Source organism: Apodemus sylvaticus, chromosome 8, assembly GCF_947179515.1.
Source record: "Apodemus sylvaticus chromosome 8, mApoSyl1.1, whole genome shotgun sequence".
In the NCBI taxonomy this organism is placed as follows: Eukaryota; Metazoa; Chordata; class Mammalia; order Rodentia; family Muridae; genus Apodemus; species Apodemus sylvaticus.
This window is the reverse complement of record NC_067479.1, coordinates 17097140-17106442: the sequence shown is the minus strand read 5'-3', so window position 1 is coordinate 17106442 and position 9303 is coordinate 17097140. Positions and strand designations below refer to the sequence as shown.

The window sequence follows — 9303 nt, the reverse complement described above, 5'->3', positions numbered from 1 at the left end:
TTTCCTCTACTTCTTTGTTTCTGGAACTCATAATGATCTGTCCTAAGGAAATATGTTATGACTATGTTGGCCCTAGTTATCTCAGACTATTTTCATGTCAGGGCACCAGAGTGATGGTCTCGGGCTCGAACCTTACTCTGACCGGCGTGGCCCCGTGGATGGGTCATTTGTCTAGGGTTCATTCCCACCTAGGGCCATGATTTCACATAGGGTTCTTCTAGTATCCAGCTTGCTTTCTTCCCTTGGTTTCCATCTGGGCCTGTGTGGACTAGTAGGTCAAAGTGACTACCAACTGCCCCTAGAGGCATCTCAGGTGTGACTGTTGTATTACATGTGCATACAAGCAAGGAGAGAGGCTATGTTTATGCTAAGTGATCAGACCTGTAAAAATCAGAATGATAAGTAGCCTAACACTCCCTGAAAAAAAAAAGGAAAGTGAGCCTGAAACAACCACCAGTCAGTCTAGTGCCACACAAGTCTATTAAATTAAATTAAATTAAATTAAACAAAGAGAAACTTAAAGAAACTTCTGACTCTTTTGCCTGCTTTTAGGACTATTTACTCATACTGGGTTGTCTTGTTCAGTCTTAATGAGAGGGGAGGTGCCTAGTCTTATTGTAACTATTAAAGTCATGATTACCTATGTTCCCAGGAGGACTGCCCATTTCTGAAGGGACAAAGGAGGAACAGATGGATAAGAAGAGAAAGCTGTGGATGGGGGTGAGGATAGGGGCTGGGAGGTAAAGAAGGAGGGAAAACTGTAGTAAGGATGAAATATATGAGTGAATAAATTTGAAAAAGTGTAAAACACCTTTCCACTGATTCCACCTTTGATTCTATCTTATACATAGCATCTTAAATATAATGCAATTGATAATAGAGAACAAAATAGATAAGCACACATATTTAATAACAAGGGAACATGATGATGCTGCATAGCTCTATGGGCTTCTAACATTGTATCCTACAGTGAGATGAAAGCTACTAACTAGGATGGAAATTCAGAAACATATCAAATAATAGGAATACACTTAGCTTATGTTTTACATAAATATAACAGCCATTGAAGTCATCTGTGAAATTCTGAGTTGAAATATATGAAGCAGAATTTCCAGATACATCTTATTGTCTTCTTTACCTTCTTTTCTTCTTTTCTATTGGAAATAAATTTATGTTCCATAAAATATAGTCTGATGTCTTATCAGATCCCTTACCTCCCTACCTGTCCAACTCTATGCCTTTATCTCTCACTTTAGAAAACAAACAAGACAAAATAGCATGAAGGAAAGTACTATAAATTTAGATCTTGTTATTTGGTAATTCTAATTTTTTCCCCAAAGTATTTTGTTCAATTTAATTAGGGGTCTAACCCCTTAGTCTTTGAGATTTTGCAAATTGTAACTGAAACCACACACACACACACACACACACACACACACACACATTATTATTATTATTAGATATATTTTTATTTACATATCAAATATTTCACATTTCCTGGTTCTCCCCCCTGAAAATTCAATAACCCATCTCCTCTCCCCCTGTTCCCCGATCAACCCACTCCCACTTCCCTGTCCTAGTATTCGTCTACACTGAGGCATGGCATTGAGCCTTCCCAGGACTAAGAGATGTCCACCAAGGCCAGCATCTGCTGCCTATGAATCTGGAGCCATGGGCAATTCTATGTTTAATCTTTGGTTGATGGTTACTAGTCCCTAAGAGCTCTGGGGATACTGAGTGGCTCATCATGTTGTTCTTCCTATGGTGCTGCAAACCCCTTCATCTCCTTGGGTCTTTTCTCTAGCTCCTCCATGGGGACCCTGTGCTTAGTTCAATGGCTGGCTGAGAGTGTCCCCCGCACTATTTGTCCTGCACTAGCAGAGCTTCTCAAGTGACAGCTCTAATAGGCTCTGTTCAGCAAACACTTGTGGGTATCCACAATAGTGTCTGGGTTCTGTGACTATATAGGAGGGTTCCCTAGGTAGGGAAGTTTCTGGATGGTCTTTCCCTCAGACTCTGCTCCACACTTTGTCTCTGTATCTCCTTCTGTGGGTATTTTGTTCCCACTTCTAAGAAGGACCAGAGTATCCATACTTATCCCAGAAGCTTGGAATACCCAAGACACAATTCACAGATCAAATGAAGCTCAAGAAGATACAACTTTATTTCATGTATGTAAACTGAGATTACTCTAGAACCATTGGAAGATACATGGTACTTTAAAATACTCAACAAGTACTTTAAATACTTAATGATATTGTTAATGAAATATAAAGGAATCATAAGTAAAAAATATTCTACAAAAACATGAAGCACATTTATTTTTTTTAATATTTTTATTTTCTATATTCTTTGTTTACATTCCAAATGATTTCCCCTTTCCCGGATACCCCCTCCCCATATGTCCCATAAACCTTCTTCTCTCCATCCCTTCTCCAATCGCCTCCCTCCTTTTTCTCTGTCCTTATATTCCCTAGCATTCCCTATATGATGCTAGATCAATCTTTTCCAGGATCAGGACCCTCTCCATACTTCTAGATGGGAGTCATTTGTTATGCAATTTGTGCCTTGGGTATTCAGGGCTTCTGGGCTAATTAATATCCACTTATCAGAGATTGCATTCCATGTGTATTCTTTTGTGATTGGGTTTCCTCACTTAGGATGATATTTTCCAGATCAAACCATTTGCCTAAAAATTTTGTGAATTCATTGTTTCTAATTGCTGAGTAGTATTCCATTGTGTAAATATACCACATTTTCTGTATCCATTTCTCCTTTGAGGGGCATCTGGGTTCTTTCCAGCTTCTGGTTATTATAAATAAGGCTGCTATGAACATAATGGAGCATGTGTCTTTATTGCACGCCGGGGAATCCTTGGGGTATATGCCCAGAAGAGGTATAGCAGGATCCTCTGGAAGTCTCATGTCCAGTTTTCTGAGGAACCTCCAGACTGATTTCCACAGTGGTTGTACCATCTTACAGCCCCACCAGCAGTGGAGGAGTGTTCCTCTTTCTCCACATCGTCGCCAACACCTGCTGTCTCCTGAGTTTTTGACCTTAGCCATTTTGACAGGTGTAAGGTGAAATCTCAGGGTTGTTTTGATCTGCATTTCCCTAATGACCAATGATGTTGAGCACTTCTTAAGGTGCCTCTCGGCCATCCGAATTTCTTCAAGTGAAAATTCTTTGTTAAGATCTGTAACCCATTTTTTAATAGGGTTATTTGGTTCCCTGGGGTCTAACTTCTTGAGTTCTTTGTATATATTGGATATTAGCCCTCTATCAGATGTGGGGTTGGTGAATATCCTTTCCCAATTTGATGATTGCCGTTTTGTCCTTTTAACAGTGTCCTTTGCCTTACAGAAACTTTGTAATTTTATGAGGTCCCATTTGTCAATTTTTGATCTTAAAGCGTAAGCTATTGGTGATCTGTTCAGGAAATTTTCTCCTGTGCCCGTGTCCTCAAGGATCTTCCCCAGTTTCTTTTCTATTAGTTTCAGTGTGTCTGGTTTTGCATGGAGGTCCTTGATCCACTTGGGGTGAAGTTTAGTATGTGGAGATAAGAATGGATCAATTCGCATTCTTCTACATGCTGACCTCCAATTGATCCAGCACCATTTGTTGAAAAGGCTATCTTTTTTCCACTGGATGTTTTTGGCTCCTTTGTCGAAGATCATGACCATAGTTGTGTGAATTCATTTCTGGATCTTCAATTCTATTCCATTGGTCCACTTGTCTTTCACTGTGCCAATACCATGCAGTTTTTAACACTATGGCTCTGTAGTATTGATTGAAGTCAGGGATACTGATTCCACCAGAATTTCTTTTGTTGTTGAGAATAGTAGCTATCCTGGGTTTCTTGTTATTCCAGATGAATTTGAGAATTGCTTTTTCTAACTCTGTGAAGAACTGAGTTGGGATTTTGATGGGGATTGCATTGAATCTGTAGATCGCTTTTGGCAAGATGGCCATTTTAGCTATATTAATCCTGCCAATCCACGAGCATGGCAGATTTTTCCATTTTCTGAGGTCTTCATTGATTTCCTTCTTCAGAGACCTGAAGTTCTTGTCATATAGATCTTTCACTTGTTTGGTTAGAGTCACACCAAGATACTTTATTTTGTTTGTGGCTATTTTGAAGGGGGTTGTTTCCCTAACTTCTTTCTCAGCCTGCTTATCCTTTGAGTATAGGAAGGCTACTGATTTGCTTGAGTTGATTTTATAACCAGCCACTTTGCTGAAGTTGTTTATCAGCTGTAGGAGTTCTCTGGTGGAGGTTTTCGGGTCACTTAAGTAGACTATCATGTCATCTGCAAATAGTGATAATTTGACTTCTTCCTTTCCAATTTGTATCCCTTTGACCTCCTTATGTTGTGTAATTGCTCTAGCTAGAACTTCAAGTTCTATATTGAAAAGATATGGAGAGAGAGGACAGCCTTGTCTAGTCCCTGATTTTAGTGGGATTGCTTCAAGTTTCCATTTAGTTTGATGTTGGCTACCGGTTTGCTGTATATTGCTTTAACGATGTTTAGGTATGGGCCTTGAATTCCTGTTCTTTCCAAGACTTTTAGCATGAAAGGATGATGAATTTTGTCAAATGCTTTTTCTGCAAATAATGAGATAATCATATGGTTTTTTTCTTTGAGTTTGTTTATGTAGTGGATAGCATTGATGGATTTCCTTATATTGAACCATCCCTGCATCCCTGGGATGAAGCCTACTTGATCATGGTGGATGATCGTTTTGATTTGTTCTTGGATTTGGGTGGCAAGAATTTTATTAAGTATTTTTGCATCAATATTCATCAGAGAAATTGGCCTGAAGTTCTCTTTCTTTGTTGGATCTTTGTGTGGTTTTGGTATCAGCGTAAGTGTGGCTTCATAGAACGAGTTGGGTAGAGTTCCTTCTGTTCTATTTTGTGGAATAGTTTGAAGAGTATTGGTGTTAGGTCTTCTATGAAGGTCTGATAGAACTCTGCACTGAAGCCATCTGGTCCCGTGCTTTTTTTGGTTGGGAGACTTTCTATAACCCTTTTTATTTCTTCAGGTGTTATGGGACTGTTTAGTTGATCTATTTGATCCTATTTTAGTTTTGGTGTCGGATATCTGTCTAGGAAACTGTCCATTTCCTCCAGATTCTCCAGTTGTGTTGATTATAGGCTTTTGTAGTAGGATCTAATGATTTTTTGAATTTCCTCAGTTTCTGTTGTTATATCTCCCTTTTCATTTCTAAGTTTGTTAATCTGGATACCGTCTCTATGCCCTTTGGTTAGTCTGGCTAATGGTTTATCTATCTTGTTGATTTTCTCAAAGAACCAGCTCCTGGTTTTGTTGATTCTTTGTATGGTTCTCTTTGTTTCTACTTGATTGATTTCGGCCCTGAGTTTGATGATTTCCTGCCTTCTGCTCCTCGTGGGTGAAATAGCTTCTTTTTGTTCCAGGGCTTTCAGGTGTGTCATTAAGCTGGTAGTGTATGCTCTCTCCATTTTCTTTTTGGAGGCACTCAGGGCTATGAGTTTTCCTCTTAGCACTGCTTTCATTATGTCCCATAGATTTGGGTATGTTGTGTCTTCATTTTCATTGTGTTCTAAAAAGTCTTTAATTCCTTTCTTTATTTCTTCCTTGACCAAGGTATCATTGAGTAGAATATTGTTCAGTTTCCATGTGTATGTGGGTTTTCTATTGTTTTTGTTGCTATTGAAGACCACTTTTACTCCATAGTGATCTGATAGGAGGCATGGGATTAGTTCGATCTTATATTTGTTTAGGTCTGTCTTGTGACCAATTATATGGTCGATTTTGGAGAAGGTACCATGAGGTGCTGAGAAAAAGGTATATTCTTTTGCTTTAGGATAGAATGTTCTATATATATCTGTTAAATCTAATTGGTCCAAAGCTTCAATTAGTTTCATTGTGTACCTGTTTAGTTTCTGTTTTCCTGATCGGTTCATTGAGGAAAGTGCAGTGTTGAAGTCACCCACAATTATTGTGTTAGGTGCAATGTGTGCTTTGAGCTTTAATAAAGTTTCTTTTACGAAAGAGGGTGCCCTTGCATTTGGAGCATAGATGTTCAGGATTGAGAGTTCTTCTTGTTGTATTTTTCCTTTGTCCAACAAGAAGTGTCCCTCAGAGTCTCTTTTGATGACTTTGGGTTGAAAGTCAATTTTATCTGATATTAAAATGGCTACTCCAACTTGTTTCCTGAGATCATTGTGAAGTATATTTATATGTATAGGTCAAAGTATTTTCACCTGTGATGACTGTTAAGGTTCTTTCTAAATTTCATCCCATAATTACCTGGCAACAGCCAGTTATGCCCCTTCCCACAGTTGCCTGGCCTATAAAAGAGGGTGTTAGGCCCCTCTTCTCCCTCTTATCTCTCTTATCTCTTATTCCTCTTGCCTCTCTTCACCTCTCTCCACTCTGCCCTCTTGGGCTCTCCTGCCCTCCCCCATCTCTCCATGTGGTCATGGCCAGCCTCTTCTTTTCTACTCTCTCCCTCACCCTCCACTACCCCATTACCTCCCATCCTCTGCCCTGAATATACTCTATACCATGTCTGTGTATGTCTGGTCCCTTGGGGGAAAGGATGCCTACTGTGCACCCCCTTCTCCCACATCACCATATACCACTTTCTCTAAATTTCTTTCTCATTTTATGAACATAACAATGGTGCTGAAACCCTGGAAATAACATTGGCAAGCTATCCTGGAGCCAAAACCCGGGAAATAACAATTACAATATATACAATTTTGAAAAGAGAAAACTGGGGAACAATACATTTTTCAGAAAATATCTTTTGTACTGCTTTTAACCAAAGCATCTCCTTTATTTTACTTAAAGGACCTGTTAGTGTGGAACTCTTATCTTCTTTACAGACTCAAAACAGAGATGTAAACATATCAAGAAATTTATAGAATATGAGATATTAATCTTCCCAAAAGTCTTATTAACTTACCAAAATTATCTTAGGGGAAATTTAATATTGATTTATAGCATAGCTAAAACACACCATAATAAATCAATGTACATTAATTGTTTCCTTCCCTTTTGTTTAGTTTTATTTCAAAATATAGATTCTTTTAGTTTAATTTTGGCTTTAAAATATTCAGAATGTAATTATTCTGATGCATTATTTCTCCCACTAATGAAGTAGAAGATAAAAGGCAAAAAGAAATCAGAATTATGTTCCTATTTATGTTCAATTGGCTAGAAAGTGGATCTCATACTAATATTTAATAAATGTTTAGAAGTACATTTTTTGCATAACCCCAACAATAAAAAACTGTGGCTTTAGGACCAAGTATTCCAAGAGAATTAAAAGGACCTTGAGAACATTGCTAATAGAAGCAAGTAGGACTCTGATTATGGGCAGAGTTAGACTGCTTTGGGGCTATTGTCAGTAAAGGAGTAAAGAAGAGTAAGAAATGCTTTTAGAATATAATAGAAAGGAGACCCACATTATGTCAGAAAATGTCACCAAACTATTACATTTCCTAAATTTTAGAAAAGAAAATGAATTTAATGGCCTTAGGATCTTACAAACTAGAATTCTTGAAAGGGTGTTGTGAGTACTATCGAAATAATTTTCACAACAAAACAAACATAGTGGGAGATACACTAAAGAATGAGTTATTTTTCTGTCCTGAAGTAGAATTTTGGTGCCATAACAAAAGCTCTGCATAAGCTTTCAGCCAACAAGAATCTCAAAGAATGAAATAACTTCAATTGAAAGATCATAGCCAGAGTGGGTGTGTAAATCCTTTAGTTAAAGACATTTAAAAAGACTGAAACAAGTGATTCAGACACTTCCACATAGATGAGTTCTTCGACAATTGCATACCTTCAACATCATTTGCTTTAAATAGTGAGAATCATAGCAGCCTTTAAAAGAATTATGGAATGATTCTTTGTAGCAGCCAGCTATATTGTAACTCTATATTAAGAACACACATTTTCAATGTTATTTTAATCTAGTTTCAATATTTCTCCTTCCCCTTTCCCCTTTCTAAACCTTCTCCTATAGTATCCTCCACTCTTCTTCCAACCCATGGTCTCTTTTTATGTTAATTTTTATCACAAGCACACACACACACACACACACACACATACACACACATACTCACAGGCACACACACATATGCACATGCACACTCTCAAGCACATGCACACACATGCACACATGCACATGCATGCACACACATTCTCACACACATGCACACAATGCATACACACATGTGCACATGCACACCTGAGCACACACACACACACACACTTAGGAATATACAAATATATTCCTAATGTATCCAATTGAGTCCATATAATGTTCCATGTGTATTTTTCGGCCTGACCACTTGGCACTATACAACTACTTGGTGAACTCTTCCATCAGGAGAACCTCTGTTCTTTACTGGGAGGATCAATCCTTCCCTGGAGATTTTTGTCCATTTTCTGATATTGATTCCAAGATCTCTTCATGGAAGAATCTATAGTTTGTTCTTCAAAGGAACAATGATGAGTATGAAATCTTTATAACCTCAAAATCTGGGGCTGGCCAGCAGTATGATGAAAGTATTGCGGCATCTCAAGCTTAGTTTAATTATGGAAAATATTAGCCACATAATGGAATAAAAATTCTTTATGGATCATCCGTATTCATAAAGAAAACATAAACCTTAGTGAAGTTAAAAAAAAGTGGAAACAAACTAACAAATAAACCAGCCTCTGAGTAGCTGGATTTCTGATACACAGTGAATGTACTGGCTGGATTGATGTGTCAGCTTGAAAGAGGCTGGGGTTATTACCAAGAAAGGGGCTTCAGTTGAGGAAATGCCTTCATGAGCTCCAGCTGTAAGGCATTATCTCAATTAGTGATCAAGGGTTGGAGGGCCCATTGTGGGTGGTGCCATCACTGGGCTGGTAGTCCTGGGTTCTATAAGAAAGCAAGCTGAACAAGCCAGTAAGTAACATCCCTCCATGACCTCTGCATCAGCTCCTGCTTCCTGACATGCTTGAGTTCCAGCCCTGACTTCCTTTGGTGATGAATAGCAATGTGAAAGTGTAAGCTGAATAAACCCTTTCATTCCCAACTTTCTTCTTGGTCATGATATTTTGCACATGAATAAAACCCTTACTAAGACAGTGAGCTCTCACAATTGTGTCTTCCCATTTTCCACATTACAGTGAAGAGGATATCATGGGCACACCATACTTTTCATACAACACAGTAGTGAGAATGGAACACAATAATTGGTCCTTTCCATTCCAAAGTCTTCTGAATAATAAGAATGCTAAACAAACAATA

The 9303-nt window shown here is 38.3% G+C and overlaps 1 pseudogene; it reads left to right on the top strand.

Moving 5' to 3' along the window:
- Positions 1–296: 296 nt before the first annotated feature.
- On the top strand, positions 297–415 carry LOC127691782 (uncharacterized; annotated as a pseudogene).
- Positions 416–9303: the final 8888 nt, after the last annotated feature.